A 17,125-nucleotide genomic window follows, 5' to 3' on the forward strand; every position below is an offset into this window, starting at 1 on the left:
AAATGTCTTGGTAAGTACTTCTGCTAGCTCCTCCAATACCCTTGAGTTGATTATGGATGGAGATTCTCTTTAGTCCTCCTTTTATTGCTAAGTCATTTAGAAAATCATTTTTCATTCTCCTTTATGGCCAGACTGAGTTCCAGTTGGGCTTTGGCCCATCGAATTTTCTCCCTGCACAACCTCACAACATCTTTGTAGTTAATCCTCCTGAGTGTCCTGCTCCTCCTTCCAAAGGTCATAAACTCTCTTTTTCTTACTGAGATTCAGCCAAAGCTCTCTGTTCAGCCAGGACCATCTCCTCTGCTGGCTCATCTTTCAGCACACGGGGATGACCTTTTCCTGTGCCTTTAGGATTTCGTTCTTGAAGTGTGTCCAGCCTTCCTGGACTCCTTTGCCCTTCTGGACTGCCTCCCGAGGGAATCTGCCAATCAGTCTCCTTAACAAGCCAAAGGCAACCCTTCAGAAATACAGGGAGGCAATACTGCTAACCCTGCTCCTTACCTATCAAAACCTCTACTAATTTGTGATCGCTATGTCCAAGATTTGCCAATTTGCCAATTTGGTAGATTGGGCATCTACCTGGCTGCCCTCCTGGGCAATGGCCTCATCCTCACTGCCGTAGCCTGCGACCACCGCCTCCACACCCCCATGTACTTCTTCCTCCTCAACCTTGCCCTCCTCGACCTGGGCTGCATCTCCACCACTGTCCCCAAAGCCATGGCCAATTCCCTCTGGGACACCAGGACCATCTCCTGTGCAGGATGTGCTGGACAGTTCTTTTTGTTCATCTTCTTGATATCAGCAGAGCATTCTCTTCTCACTGTCATGTCCTACGACCGCTACATTGCCATCTGCAAACCCCTGCAATACGGGACCCCCCTGAGCAGCAGAGCTTGTGCCCAGATGGCAGCAGCTGCCTGGGGCAGTGGCTTTCTCAATGCTGTACTGTACACGGCCAGTACATTTTCACTTCCCCTCTGCCAAGGCAATGCCGTGGACCAGTTCTTCTGTGAAATCCCCCAGATCCTCAAGCTCTCCCGCTCAGATTCCTACCTCAGGGAAATTTGGGTACTTATGGTTGGTATTTGTTTTGCATCTGGCTGTTTTGTTTTCATTCTTTTTTCCTATGTGCAGATTTTCAGTGTTGTGTTGAGAATGCCCTCAGAGCAGGGACGGCACAAAGCCTTCTCCACGTGCCTCCCTCACCTGTTTGTGGTCTCCCTCTTTGTCAGCACTGGCTTTTTTGCCTACCTGAAGTCCCTTTCCCTATCCTCCCCAACCTTAAATCTCGTGGTAGCAGTTCTGTACTCAGTAGTGCCCCCAGCACTCAATCCCCTCATCTACAGCATGAGAAACAAGGAGCTCAAGGGTGCTATTAGGAAAAGAATTTCATGGATATTTCTGAATGGTGATAAACTTCCCCTCTTTCTCAACAAATGACTTTCTGGGTCATTTGAAGGCCTGCTCCTTGTGTCATTAAGAGTATTGTTATTTTTATCTTTATCCTCAGTTTCCTTTCCATTTATTACTTTCTTATGAAAAAAAAACAAACAAACAAACAAACAAACAAAAAAAAAACAAGAAAACTTATTTATCCAGCATCTCCTGAAGTATTAATCTGCTCTGTTTACTCTGCACAGTTTTTCCCTCCCTGCATGTCAACTTCGACTCTCCTTTAGCATCTGCTTAGTAAAACAGCATCTCTCCAATGCACTGCCTGAAATCCTGCCTCTTCTTTCAAAGCTGGTGTCAGCAATAGGTCTGAGCATTGCGGTGGTTTCACACTGATGGGCAGATGAACTCCACCACACCACCCTTTCACCCCTGCTCCTGAAAGGTACAGATGAAGAAAATAGAGTTGGAAAGGGCTGCTGGGTTGAGTTAAGGGAAGGGGAGATGACTCATCAGTTGCAGTCATGGTATAAGCAGACTGTGTAGGGAGATTAAGATAATATATTTACTAACCTTACTAACAGACTGGAGCAGTGAGAAACAAAAAGTGAACTAAAAAGATATCCACCCTCCTCTACCTCCTGTCAGCTGTCCAAAGCTGCAAGTCCTAGGCTGGGCTGGGGGCTGTGTCTCTGGACAGAGTTGGTGGCTGCTGTGAGAGCCCTTCCTGAGGGTCCCGCTGGGCTCAGGGGACAATGGGGGAGCCAGGACTCCTAGGTTCTGATGCTAGGGCTGCCCTGAGCCCTAAGGCTTCTTCAGTCACTGTTCTGCATGTCCTCATAAAGGGGGACAATCCAGGGCCAGATTTCCCTGGGAGATATCAGATCATGTCCTGGGTGCTGAGATGCCATCCTTGGATGGCCACAGCTCTGGTGCTGAACCCTTCCCATATCCCTGCTCTGGTGGTTCTACTCTGGTGCTGAACCCCTCCCATGTTCCTGCAGTGGTGGTTTTACTCTGCTAAGCAGCTGAACCCCTTTACAACTTGTCTCTTAATTCCTCCTTCTCAAAGGAAAAGGGGGAGAAAATGTGATGAAAAGAGCTCAGGGTTTGTTCTCCTAGTAAGATCAGGAGATCAGCCACCAAGTGTAACAAAATCATAGAGTCATAGCATCACTAAGGTTGGAAAAGACCTCCAAGATCATCTTGTCCAACTGTAACCCCCTGTATTGTCACAGTCAACAATTATTTTCATGGGCAAAAATAAATGAGCACAGGGTGATTAATATAATTTGTTGCTATCACCAGAAGACTAGAATAGTGAGGAGCTACAAGCAAAGTAAAACCACCTTCCCCCAACATCTACCATCTCCTACTTCTACCCCACAAGTAGTTCAGGGGAATTGGGGCTGTGGTTAGTCCATGATGCTTCATCTCCACCGCTCCTTCAGGGTCACTCTCTGCCCCTGCTCCAGCGTGGGTTCCATCCCATGGAATGCCATCCTTCTTGAACTGATCCTGAGTGGGCTTCCCACAGCCAGAAGCTCTTCAAGAGCTGCTCCAGTATTGGTCCGTAAAACAGGGTCCATCCATCAGGAGCAAACTGCTCCAACATGGGTCCCCCACGGATGGCAGCTTCCCCCTGATCCCATGCACCTCCATGGGCTCTTCTCCATGGGCTGCAGCTCTGGCCCAGGGCCTGCTCCTGCGGGGGCTCCTCCACAGGCTGCCACATGGAGATCTGCTCTGCCACGGGACCCATGGGCTGCAGGTGTTATCTGTATGTTTGTGTGCCGAGACAATAGCACATGGAGACAGAAAGTACACAAAAGTCTTTTAAGGAAATCATTAATTATATAACTCTGCAGAGTCAGGTGCTTGGCAACCTTTCACAAAGCCAGCACACCTCTGGCTTGAATCACCATTGTTTTACACACAGTAAATTTGTGAAACTATCTACCTGGCTTCTCTTAATTGGCCGTTTCAACTTGCTATACTTATCTCTACTGAGTTTTCACATTACAGAGGACAAGCAGAGGGGATTGGGGGAGGAAGGGGGGGCAGAGGGGAGAAGTGTGCCCCCTCATTCAGCCGGAATTTCCTGTGCTTCAGTTTCTGCCCATTACCTCTCATGCTGTCGCTGGACAGAACTGAGTCTGGTTCCATCCTTTTGAAACTCTCCTCTCAGATATTTCACAGAATCACAGACTTGTAGGGGTTGGAAGGGACCTTGAGAGATTGTTGGGTCCAACCCCCCTCCCAAAGCTGGTTCCTTCGAGCAGGCTGCCCAGATAGGTCTCCAGACAGGCCTTGAATATCTCCATAGAAGGAGACTCCACAACCTCCCTGGGCAGCCTGTTCCAGTGATCCATCACTCTCACCGTGAAGTTCTTTCGCATGTTGGTGTGGAACTTCCTGTGTTCCATTTTTTGACCATTGCCCCTTGTCCTATCCCCACAGAGCTCAGCCAGTCAGCCAGTTCTCAACCCACCTTCCTGTCCACTCCTCTATTCTACACTTTCTCAGCTTTGCTAGCAGGATGTCATGGAAGACGGTATCGAAAGCCTTGCTAAAGTCAAGGTAGATGACATCCACTGCTCTCCCCCCATTTACGCAGCTGGTGATGCCATCATAGAAGGCAACAAGGTTGGTTGAGCACGACTTCCCCTTGGTGAATTCGTGCTGACTACCCCTCATAATCTTCTTCTCTTCCAATTGCTTGGAGATGGCATCCAGAACAAGGTGCTCCAATACCTTTCCAGGGACAGAGGTGAGACTGACTGGCCTGTAGTTTCCTGAATCCTCCTTCCTGCCCTTCTTGAAGACCGGAGTGACATTGGCTATCCTCCAGTCTTCAGGCACCTCTCCTGTTCTCCAGGACCTTTCAAAGATGATAGAGAGCGGTTCGGCGATCACCTCTGCCAACTCCCTTAGCACACATGGATGCATCCCACTGGGATCCATAGATTTGTGTGTGTTGAGCCCACTCTGATGCTCCTGAACCACTCTCTCATCAAACAGGGGGCAGCCCTCCATTTCCCAAACCCTTTCTCCTTCCTTCAGGGTTGAGGAGTCCCATGGGGGAGTCCTTGAAGCAAAGACTGAAGCAAAGAAAGCATTCAGTATCTCCACCTTCTCGGTATCTCCCATTACCAGGACACCCGCCTCATTCAGCAAGGAATACACATTAACCCTTGTCTTCCTTTTACAGTTTACGTACTTTAAAAAACCCTTCTTATTATCCTTTATCTCTTCTGCAAGCAATTTGCATTCTTTCTGTCTGGGTCCCCCTGGGTACGTAGGCAGTGCAGATGCTACAGTCAGCATGCCAACCAGGTGCCTTCTGCTGGCCTAGGAAGGCCACTGCCAGATGTCAGCCAAAAAGTACAGACCCCAGATCTAAGTCAAAGGTGACCTGTCAGCTAGTTCAGGCAGAAGTGACCTCACAGCCCCTTTCTTTGACACGTTTCTGCTGCTGCCCTATCAACTGCAGGGACAGAAGTGACCTCACAGTCACATTGCTCCTGCTAGGGCAGGAGATCCTGAGGCAGAGCTGAGCTCATCAGTGCATTCCCACCCATCTCCTCCTTGTGAGTTGATCAGATCCATGGCCCCTCACATTCATCTTTGAATGCCATGTGACTGCACAGCAGCCTCACGGTTCCTGCCCTGCCCCAAGGGCCTAAAGTTAAGGCTTAGGAGAAGGATTGAATGTGAGGAAGTTAATGCACAGAAATGGGGGCTTTGGGTGTTAGTTGTTCATTTATGGCATTAAGGACTAGAGCTCACCTTTCTGGATTAGAGATGAAGCAAAGGTTTAGTGTTCTGCTGGTGGTGTCAGGTCTGTGGTTAGGGTATGGTCAAGCTCTGCAGTATAGGGTTTTGTTTAGGTCTGCAAGAAGACGAGGGTTAAATAGAGCGCTTTAATGCTAGTGTTAAGGGCAGGCATCAAGGCGAGCAAGAATGTAAGCATAATGGAAAGTGGCTATGAACTAAGTTTGGCTTCAAGGGATATTGTGATCAAACATTAGAGTAGGGTATTCCTCTCAGGGTGTAGAGCAGCATTTATGTTTAGGGATTAATGTTACAGATTAAAATAGGCTAAGGGCCTCACATGACTGCTTTAAGTCAGCATTAAGTCAGGATCAACATTACCTCAACCTCTTTGTGGGTAGTTAGGGTCTGGCGGCCGGAAGATGTCGTGCTGTACGGAAAGGTGGAGCCCCTCCCTTGATGGACAGTAGCGTGTGGCCTGTGATGTAAGCAAGCGGAAGTGACGCTATGGGCCTCGGGTATATAAGCCCATGTGACTCGACAATAAACGCCATTTGCCATCCACCACATTGGTGTCTGTGAGCTGATGGACCGAGCGGCCTGGGGTTGGCCGCCGTGCCGTTCCTGAACCAGGTCGCCACTGCCCCCTGAAGGCAACACTCTTTAAAATCATAATTCTTACCTCTTCCAAGTTGTTATCTTCTGCTATCCAAGCTCCTCCTCCCTCCCCCAAATCTCTCATCTCTCCTGGCCAGGTTTTCCTGACTTCCTGATATCAGCCATCTTCTTAGGGGCAGTTTTCTGATGGCTTTCATGAATTTAGAGTATCTGTCTCACCTCTGCTGGCTAGTCCATGTCTGAGAAAGAAACAGCTCCTAAGCCAGCCTGGAGAAAGACACCAAGGTCTGTAGGAGCACCCTGCACAATGTGCCCAGCAGCTCTGCAACACCTCAAAAGTGCACTTTCTGCCTATAACTTTTGGATCTAGAATGGCTGCTATGGACCCAGGGTAACTTCTTCCAAGCTCCCATGCAGGCTTTATGTTCCCCCGGGCATCAGGGAGGCAGTGGCCCCCTCTGTGTAGAAAACTGAAAGCAGTCCTGAAGGATTAATTGGGCAAAGATGAAACCTCTGACATGACAACACATGACAAAAGAGTGTAAAAGAGTGTAATTATTAATAGTTTCTAAGAGATGAAGATATGGAGGTGGCAATAAATTTATCCTATGTCGGTGTTATCCAATAAAGCAAAAGTATTACCTTAAACCAGCCCCCAGAACCGATAAACAGCCTGACATGGAAGACAGTTAGTAATGTGCTATACAACACAATTCTGAAAACAAGCACAACAGACCTGAGATCAAAAAATCAACATTGTAATCAGCAACTTTTAAAGTGATCTAATGCTTATAACAATTTACTTTTAAAACACTGTGGTCAGATCTGTTGTCTCAACCTTTGTGCTCCACAAAAGGCACCAAAAAGATTTGCTGTGGTTTGACCTTGCAGGAAGCTCAACACTCCAGTGATATTCATCCAGTGGGATGGAGGAGAGAACTGAGAGGAAACAAAAATGCAAAAGATCGTGGGTTGAGATAAGGCAGTTTATTAGGACACAAAAGGAATTACAATAATTATTATTAGTAGTATCGTTGTTGTTGTTGTTAAATGTTAATGTTATAGACACTAATAGACTAAGGGCATGATATTTTTGTGTGCATATCAAGAGATAGGAAAATCGATGGTGATTAATTGGGAAGTGTCTGACCTGAGCATAACAGACATGGTACGGAATGAGGGGTAGCTATTGTCCTAGTTTTGACTAAGATAGTTTTTTGTTTGTTTGTTTTTGTTTGTTTTTCCTAGTAGCTGGTATGGTGCTGTGTTTCATATTTACAGAATCACACAATAGTTTGGGTATGAAAGCACCTTAAAGATGACATAATTCCAACTCTCCTGACATGGTCAGAGACACCTTCCACTAGACCAGGTTGCTAAAAGCTCCATCTAACCTGGCCCTGAGCACCTCCAGGGATAGAGCATCCCTACAGCTTCTCTGGGCAGCCTGTTCCTCACCACCCTCTGAATAAAGAACTTCTAATTTGCATTTACCCTCTTTCAGTTTAAAACCATTACCCCTAGTCCCATCACTACTCTCTGATGAAGAGTCCCTCCCCAGCTTTCCTGGGAAGTACCCAGGAAAGGAGACTAGAAGGCCACTGTAAGGTCTCCCCAGAGCCTTCTCTTCTCCAGGCTGAACAACCCCCAACCTGTCTTCAGATGAGAGGTGTTCCAGCCCACTGCTCATCCTCATGGCCCTCCTCTGGACTCATTCTAATAGATCTGTGCCCTTCTTGTGCTGGGGGCCCCAGAGCTGAACACAGTACTCAAGGTGTGGCCTCACCAGGGCCGAGTACAGAGCAACAATCATTTCCCTATTTCTGCTGACCACAGTAAGAAAACTCTTGACATTTACAAAAAGAAGAACTTAGTCCTGCAACAGAAGAATAACCCTATACATCAGGGCAGACTGGGACCCTGCTGAGTGAGCAGTGCCCAGGAGGAGGAGGGCCTGGCCACCACGATGGATGCCACAGGGCAATGGTGCCTGATCACCGGGAACCAGGCTGGCTTCATAAAGAGCTGTCTTATGAGATATTTGTGTCCATGGCTAGGGCTGTTGTCTCTGCCACTGAGGCCTATGAGGAGACAGCTAATCACTAAAGCACCAGAGCCTGATTGAATCCTCGCCCACCTATGAACGAGGCAGGGGTCATACAATTATCCTGCACTTGTCCATGCACATCCCCATCTCCCACTGCCCCAGGAAGAGCCCTGAGCAATGTGTGAAGGGAAAGGATCTCCCTTCCAGGGGCCGGGGGTCAAGGCTCAGCCCTTGTGCTTGGTGAAATACATCCAGGTTTCCTACAGATCAGTATCACCTTCATATTGCCTTTGTCTACTTGTCCTCACTGCCTCCAATGTTCTCTTCTAATGAGCTCCAAGGGAGGCTGTGTCAGTGCTGGCTCTCAGGAGGACACTCCAAGAAACCTTCGCCTGACTTGGACTTGGAGAGATTTCTTCAATTTTCTCTCAGTGCCTTCATTTTGAGGTCTCATCACAAAAGCCACCAGAGGGGTGATTACAGTGCTTGGGCTGGGCCTCTGCTGTTTAGCTGGGCTGGGCTCCTGGGACAGAGGAAACACATTTCAAAAAGACCCATGATGGAGAGAGACAGCTCTGCCCAGGAGCAGCTCCTCTGCACAGCGCAGCAGGGCTGGGGGCTCTAATCACAGGTGGCACTCACAGAGGAGAGAAGGAGAGAGGGGTTGGAGGCAGTTGAGAGTGGGAGAATGCTGAGAGCTGACTGGAGGAGAAATCTGCACAGCTCTTGACAAGGTAAGTCTCTGGCTGCAGAGCCATGCAGCTGCAGCTCCTGAAAGGGTCTCCTTCTGGGTCATGTTTCTGGGAGGGCAGTGGGCAATGCAGTAGGCTTTGAGAGTCCTGCTGGATTACACTGCAGGGTGAGGAAGTCTGGCAGAAGCCCCTTGGAGTGCCCTAACCCAGGTGCCCCCTTTCAGGCCAGAACACCCTGCCCTGGCTGGCCATGCCGGGCTCTCTGTCAGCTGCCCCGTAGCTCCTGCAGCCATGGAGGTGCCCCTTGGCCATGCCCTGCTGGTGGCAGGGTGCTGCAGGGCAGTGCTGAGCACAGCCCTGTGGGATGGGGTCTGTGAGCACGGGCAGGGGCAAAGAAGAGGCAGGCACAGAGCAGCAGCTCCCAGCAGGGACAGCTGCAGGCAGCAGAGAGAGGCGCAGGTGGCCAGAAGCAGCTGTTGGCAGAAACACCATGGCAGTGAGGGATTCGGGCACCTTGCAGCCATGCCCTGCAGTGCAGATGCCTTCCCCTGGAGCAGCCCCTCCATGGCCTCCTCAGCCCATGCAGGGGCTATGTGGCAGGCATGGCCAGCATAGCAGGCAGAGCCTAGATGAGGAGAAGCTCCCAAGCTCCGTCTGCCTTGCTGTCTCTTTCCTTCCTTGGCAGCCATATCCAGTTTCTTCTCACGGAAACACCTGAGCAGGATGGTCTTGCAGCTCAGAGGTGTGGCAAAGGACAACTGAGGACAACTGAGAACTGGTCTGATGGGCAGAGCTGCACTGCTCGGTCTTCACCAAGGGACAGTCTGTTTGCCTCCTGGCACCCATAGGATTTCACCAGGAGTGTAGAGGAAATGTCAGGGAGTTCAAGTTCTCTCCTAAGCGTGAAAAGGGTAATTGAAAAAAGAAAACAAAAGAAAAAAAAAATCCCTGCAGCTCTGCTCTGCATTGAGATGAGTTGTTTGCAACAACACTGCAAAGCTCATGGATGTGACAAGTGGACGGCACCTCAGTTTCCCCCATGTTCCTGCTTCCCTCCTGCGGCACAGCGGGAAGGACTCCTCTGGAGCCCACAGCAGCCCCTGCTCCCAATGCCACTCTCAGACAGCACCTGCTGCAGCTTAATCAAGAGACCAGCAGAAAGGCTGTCCTGCAAAGAAAGAGGCTCTTTTTGGGGGTGCTCTTAAGACTTGCAGTAGGTTATCCTGAGAGAAGTCTCGTCTAACTTTGTTCTACTTTCCCCTCTTCAGAGATGACACTGAAATTCAGAAAATGCCGAACATCAGCTCTGTGAGTGAGTTCCTCCTGCTGCCATTTGCAGACACACGGGAGCTGCGGCTCCTGCACTTCGTGCTCTTCCTGGGCATCTACCTGGCTGCCCTCCTGGGCAACGGCCTCATCCTCACCACCGTAGCCTGCGACCACCGCCTCCACACCCCCATGTACTTTTTCCTCCTCAACCTTGCCCTCCTCAACCTGTGATCCATTTCCACCACTGTGCCCAAAGCTACGGCCAATGCCCTCTGGGACACCAGGGCCATCTCTTATGCAGGATGTGCTGCACAGGTCTTTTTCTTTCTCTTCTTTATAGCAGCTGAATATTCTGTTCTTACAGTCATGGCCTATGACCGCTACATTGCCATCTGCAAGCCCCTGCACTACGGGACCCTCCTGGGCAGCAGAGCTTGTGCCAAGATGGCAGCAGCTGCCTGGGGCAGTGGCTTTCTTGATGCTGTCCTGCACACAGTTAATACATTTTCCCTGCCCCTCTGCCGAGGTAATGAGCTTGATCAGTTCTTCTGTGAGCTTCCTCAAATCCTCAAGCTGTCCTGCTCAGAGTCGTTCCTCAGGGAGGTTGGGCTCATTGTAGTTAGTATCTGTTTAGCATTTGGCTGTTTTGTTTTCATTGTGCTGTCCTATCTGCAGATTTTCAGGGCCGTGCTGAAGATCCCCTCTGAGCAGAGCCAGCACAAAGTCTTTTCCACGTGCCTCCCTCACCTTGCAGTTGTCTCCCTATTTATCAGTACTGGCATGTTTGCCTACCTGAAGCCCCCCTCCATCTCCTCCCCATCCCTGAACCTGGTTGTGGCAGTTCTGTACTCGGTGGTTCCTGCAGCTATGAATCCCCTCATCTACAGCATGAGAAACAAGGAGCTCAAGGATGCATTGAGGAAACTCTTTGGATATATGTTTCTTCACCATTAATAACGGACCCAAAGTCTGAACAGTCCTAACTCAATTTTTTTTTCGGAATATGTGTTAGAGCAGTCTTACTTTTGTACTATTTTCTGAACCTTGTGATTTTCATTCAGAAATGCTATTCTTAGTATCCTGTGTTCTATTTATTTTTGAACCAAGTATGTCATGTACTTATGGAACTGGGCTTCCCGTTCAGATAAAGACAGTAAAGAATCCAGCAGAAATGCATTGGTCTCAGCTTCCGTCCCTTCCCATCTCCTCTGGAGCTGGGGGAGCAGCCCCAGTACGCAGGAGGGGCTCAGGATCAAGACCCCACCTTCCACATGGAGGAGCAGCCCTGGTGGCCCTTGGGGCTGCCCCTCACTGCCTGCTGGGCTCTGCCTCTCTGCTACCTTCAGGTCAGGGCTGCTGCTTCCCTGGAGCCATGGCCATGGCCAGCAGCAGGACCTGGTCTTTTCACATCTACTCTCCTTAGGCTTCTACGTTGTTCTCTTGTACTCCTGTATTTGTGTTAGCCCTCAGATTTCATGTACCTTGGTGACAGTCCTGTTATGTCTGCAGTGGCCTCTCTGCAATATCTCTGAACACCTCTTGCAAACCTGGTTTCAGGAACACACCCAAGGAGCTGCTTCCTGAACAGACCTCTTGCTTTTCTGGTCCTCACAATGGATCAGAGCTCCAGAGTCATCAGTGAACGACCAAGGCCTGGACTGGGAGCTGCCTTCTTGCTTGCCTATGGCCCAGCAAACAATAACTGGCCTTTGACTTATCTGCTTGGGACTGTCCCACTTGTGCTGGGGCTGATTGCAAATGGCATCTTGGAGAGGAATGTGGATGTGCCAGGAGATGTCAGTTGATCTCCAGGGACAGTGTGCGAGTATGGGTTGGTAGAGAGTTGTTCCTCATCTAGTGAGTGATGATACAAGGTACAGCATAGAATCATAGAATCATAGAATCATAGAATCTCCCAAGTTGGAAGTTACCCACAAGGATCATCAAGTCCAACTCCTGGCACCGCACAGGTCTGCCCAAAGGTTTAGACCGTGTGACTAAGTGCACAATCCAAATACTTTTTAAATTCAGACAGGCTTGGTGCAGTGACTACGTCCCTGGGGAGCCTGTTCCAATGTGCAACCACTCTCTCAGTGAAGAACCTCTTCTTGATGTCCAGCCTAAACTTTCCCTGCCTCAGCTTAACACCATTCCCACAGTGTTTACAGAGAATAGACCAGCACCTGCCTCTCCACTCCCCCTCGCGAGGAAGTTGTAGACCGCGATGAGGTCCCCCCTCAGCCTCCTCTTCTCCAGGCTGAACAGGCCCAGTGTCCTCAGCCGCTCTTCATACGTTTTCCCCTCTAGGGTCTTCACCATCTTTGTCGCCCTCCTCAGGACACCCTCCAACAGTTTAATGTCCTTGTTGTACCCAGAACTTCACACAGTACTTGAGGAGAGGACGGACCAGTGCAGAGTAGAGCGGGACAATCACCTCCCTTGACCAACTAGCAATGCCATGCTTGATGCACCCCAAGATATGGTTGGCCCTCCTGGCTGCAAGGGCACAATGCTGGCTTATATTCAGCTTGCTGTCAACCACAACCCCTAGATCCCTCTCTGCAGGGCTGCTCTCCAGCGTCTCATCACCCAGTCTGTATGTATAGCAGGGTTGCCCTCTTCCAGGTGCAGGACCTGGCACTTGCCTTTGTTAAACTTAATGTGGTTGGTGATCGCCCAGCTCTCCAATCTGTCCAGATCTGTGTGCAAGGCCTTCCCACCCTAATCAGAGTCCTCAGCTCCTCCAAGTTTGGTGTTGTCGGCAAATGTGCTCAAAAGACCTTCTAGTCCTACATCCAAATCATTTATAAAGACATTTATAAAGCATCCCAAAGGAAAAGATGACCCTGAAGAGCCGATGGGTTAAGGAGGGCTCTGCCATGCCTGCAGGGGTTGTGAGGAGCCAGCAGGCAAAGGCACCAAAGAGTCAACTGTGGTTCAGGACAACTTCTTTGAAAGCTCCTGAGCTGGATCTAGTACACCACTTGCCTGCCCTTTTATCACTTAGAGATACCCCACGGCCCTGCCAAGCACTGCCCTGTGCTGCTGAGACACCAGGGCAGATGGAAAGGGGCTCAGTAGCAGAGAGCCCCACTGACTTGGGTCTGCTGCCCACCCTGAACAGCATGGGCACCAGAGAATCCCCTGGGGGTCCCAGGGCATCACAGCCCCATGGCTTTACAGAGCAACACCACCAGCTCGGAGCTCAGTGGGGTGCACGGGGAGGGAAGCAGCAACAGCAGGACAGGCCAGCACGGACACACTGCCCTGGGAAAGGCTCTCTGGGAGCAGGAATGGCCCTGGGGAAGAGCAGCGCAGCATTTCTGGGCATAACCAGAGGCATAAAGGAGAAAGCTTTTTCTGCAGGCCCCTGTTCGGGGCAGGGTGCTCTATGCCTGGGCCAGGCCTCTTGTGCTGGCCTGGGGAGCAGGGCTGGCCCTGCGGGGCACAGGCACTCTGTGCTGGGGATCTCCCAGGCAAGAGAGCAGGGCTCCTGCAGCTTCACGGACCTTCATCTCCTGAGCCTTGGCTGGCCCCAGCCCAGGGGCTGCTGGGGAGGCCCAGAGCCACCTTTGTCCCAACAGCTGTGGTGCCTTGCGAGGGGCTGGGGCTGTGGTGGCTGTGCCCAGAGCCCTGCAGCAGCCTGTGGAGGGCACTGCCCTGGGCTGCTGGGCCGGGCTGGGCTGGGGAGAGGGCAGGGAGCTGGGGAGAGGTGGGCAGGGTCTGGGCTGGACTTGGCAGTGCTTGGCAGAGGGCAACAGCAGCATCAGGGAGCGGTGGCAGCATGCATGGGAGGGCTCCCAGCAGGGCTTGGTGCTGCAGAGCCAGGGCTGCACGAATGGAGCCCAGAGCTGCAGGGGCAGGGGAGAGGAGGCTGCTCTGGGCCCTTGCTGCCCTGGGAAAAGCAGGAAGGGGGCCCAGGGCATTCGTCCCTCACCGCAGACTACCAGGACCTGCAAGGCGGTCATGGAGCACCCAGGGCCAGGCTCTTCCCCGTGGCCACAAGCCCTGCCTGCCCTCTTCCTGCCATGCTCTGTGCGCTGACTGCAGCAGAGGGGACCCCCAGCCAGCCCCTGCATGGGGCTCTGCCACCCACCTCGCCCCAGCCTTCTCCAGTGCCCTCCTTGCTGCTCTTTGATGCAGTCCAGGACCTCCCAGTGCATGCCAGCCAGCACATCTGCTGAGGGCCAGTGCGGCTTGCTGTAGGGGCAGGGAACTCAGCATGGCCCTTGCAGCCCCCTGCCCTGGGCCTGCTTCTGCCCTTGGCCTCGGCCACGGCCGTGGCTCTGCTGGCAGGAGAGCTCTTGGCATGCGCTTTCTGGCCTCCCCTCCTCCCCTGCGCACAGCTGCTGCACACTCAGCCTACTGGCACAACCGTGTCCTCACAAGCAGCACCACCCTTTGGGCTGCTTCACCTGGCTTCCCCCACCCCACTGCCTTGCCTCCTTGTCTCTGCTGGGCCCCACCGTCCACACCCAAATGTGTCCCCCTCCCCCTGTCCTGTGTGATGACTGAGCCATAGGACATACTGCCTTTAGGTGTTGTAGTTGTTATAAATGGCTCAGGATTCAAATTAGGATTAAATGAAAAATAGGATTTATTAAAAGAATATAAAGGAATAGAGGTAAGCAAACAGCGCTGGGTGCACCGGGAGTCTCCGCTCCACCAGGACGCACACCAGTTACATCAAGCAGCTGATTTTTATGCACCTAGACTAATACATATTCATTACTACTTCTAAAAAAAATAGATTATTATAGTTAGCTTCCGGGGTCCAGTTCCTCCTACTGGAGCATGCGCATCAGTCTCCTCTGGGGGTCTCTAGGGGTCTTTCATGCTGAAGGCTCGTAGTCTTCCTCTCACCCTTTGTACTCACTCGGCACTATTCCAAGTTTATGGAACACTCTCTACAGGTCTTGTCTCCCAACCGTCCTTCAGCTTCTTTTTTCTTCCTCTTAATCTCTTGGCCCCCCTGGCCAGATACCAAGGATCCACATAGTATCTCATAACAGTCACCAGCAGTCACCAGTTATTATCAGTTGTTCTGAAACTCCCAAACAGGTTGACGACTCACAAGCAATTAAAACATTCTTTCCCACCTATTCACAGTCATCTATATAACAGCTATAGCAGTGTTAAATCAATCTCAAAGAAGACAGAAAAAAAAAACCTGTAACTGTTAGAACTAGAAGTCAGGAATAACAAAAGCAAACAGGTTCATAAATTTAAGGAGTGTTTTCTGAAGACGTGATAAATTGACTGGAATGAGGGGGAGACTGGGACACACTGCATCTGTGGTTCAAGAACTAAATTGCCAGTGCAGGGCCCAGAGGCAGACAGGATTCAAACAGAATTATTCTTTATGGACACGAATTTATGGACACAAATTTATGGACACAAATTGGAATTGTTAAAACATTCCTCACATAGTGTTTGTAAATCCACATTGGTGATGGCACAAAAAGACAGTTCCTTCACCAGTGGTCTACATCCTTCTTCATGTTAGGCCACAACTGAATGTCCTTCGCTATTTTTAGAGTGTTTTCTTTATCTCACAGTTTAAATGGATTAGGTGTCCTTGATTAATCTGAGGCAAAATGCAATGCTTTTTGCCTTCTGCCACTACAGCACAATGCGTATGCACAATACTCTGTGCATTGACCTGATGGGTCATTTCACATTTTTTTCTTTCATACCCATAATTTGAAGGGGACAATTACCCAAAGTGGGGCAAGCTGATGGGTTCTGTCTCAGCCATTTGAAGTGTCCTGTTCTTGAGTCTTGCAGCCTGAATTTGCCACAGGTGATCCAGGATGGTAAATGGATGTTCAGCTGTCTACTAGGAACAAAAGAGAGTATCTTGAGTTCCCAATGGCCATTTCCACTTTGGGTTAATCCCAAGAACCCAGTGGACTGGGGTGTTCTTTCTGAAGGAGTTTCCTGTGCTGGCCTGGGCTGCAGTTACAGGGACAAAGACCACTGCTGGCAGTGGAGGTCCTCTGGTATCTGCACCTGGCTCCATCTGAATCCTCCAAAAGGCTCTGGTGTCTTGCACGTCCTGGTTGCTTATGTTCAGAATGCAAAGCCCTGCCTGAATACCCAGTATTTTTTTAATACTTAAGTAATAGAGTAACTACTTATGACTTCAAATGGTTCAATCCTTTCCATAAAACATCACACGCAAAGTGCAATTACTATTATGAAGAAATGTAATTTTCAGGATGTATATTCATCGCAGGAGAAGAAATTCTGAAGTTCACCTGTACTTGCTTTGCCATCGCTTTGTCTGTTATAGTACGCTCTCTCATCTTTCAGGAACATCCATGTCTTGATTAAACAGACGCTGTTTAATGTCCCCATTCAAGCTGCCTGTCTGGACCTATGCACTTCCCATGGTTCTGCTGGTTTGCCCTCCCTTTACTCTCTGATCTTTCAGACTGCTCTCACAGACATAGTTGCTGCTTTGAGTTTCAGTGAGTTCAAGCTCACCCATGTATCAACAGTTTGTCTAATTGTTTCCTTAGGAAGAATCTCATCATTTCTCATTGAATTCATATGATATGGGCTAATACTAACACTATTATTTATAATTTACTATCTATCAGTGTAAAATACTTCTTGTACTCTTTTGGGAAGGTAAACCTCACAGGAGGCATACAAGATGAGGAGCTTGCTCTGCTTATTTTTTTTTTTTTTTTTTTTTTGGAAAATTGATGCATGATTTCATGTTCTTTGGCTGGCTATAGGAAAACCCTTCTGCACCTGTGTGCAGCCAAGTCTCTTAGTAAAGCAGGTAGGAGCTGTTGCAAAGGAGCCGTAACATCCAGCTGCAGACTTTGGTACAAAAGACTAATGTAAGGAAAAGAGAAGTGGCCAATGGGAGAAATGGCAAGACTGTGGTGGTGAGGAGCAAGGTTGTCTATGCTGTGTCAGACCTCAAGTGTCTGCTTTTCCTCCCCATGCAAGTCTCCGAAGGAGACACCCTGGATCAATATCAATTAGAGAATAAAGCTCCACAGTAAAATTCAACTAAACACATCCTTTAAGATGAGAAATTTTTTATTAGGTGCTTTTTGAAATCTTCCTCCTTAACTACAACAGGAAAGCTCTCCAATTAGCTGTACAAGTCTTGAAGTCTTCAACAAAACTGTAGAGAACATGGTAGGAGTTTCTTCATTTTAATGAGTTCCTTGGTGTATTTTGGTGCTGAGTCTATGAAGCTCAGGTACTCAGAAGAGAATGATGCAATTGCTTGAGAAAGTATAGTCAGAAGAAAAAGTTGATGTGGTTTGGAGTATTAATGGGCCCCATTGAGGGCTGTTACTAAGACAGC

General features: G+C 49.7%; 1 protein-coding gene and 1 pseudogene across 1 annotated transcript in view; both read left to right on the plus strand.

Moving 5' to 3' along the window:
- The window catches only part of LOC119712973 (uncharacterized), a 672,213-nt gene that overhangs the window by 524,574 nt on the left and 130,514 nt on the right, over positions 1 to 17,125 (plus strand). The gene's annotated exons all lie outside the window — the stretch shown is intronic.
- On the plus strand, positions 9,814 to 10,746 carry LOC113842011 (olfactory receptor 14C36-like; annotated as a pseudogene).

The sequence above is a fragment of the Anas platyrhynchos genome, chromosome 30 (genome assembly GCF_047663525.1).
Source record: "Anas platyrhynchos isolate ZD024472 breed Pekin duck chromosome 30, IASCAAS_PekinDuck_T2T, whole genome shotgun sequence".
Classification (NCBI taxonomy): domain Eukaryota; kingdom Metazoa; phylum Chordata; class Aves; order Anseriformes; family Anatidae; genus Anas; species Anas platyrhynchos.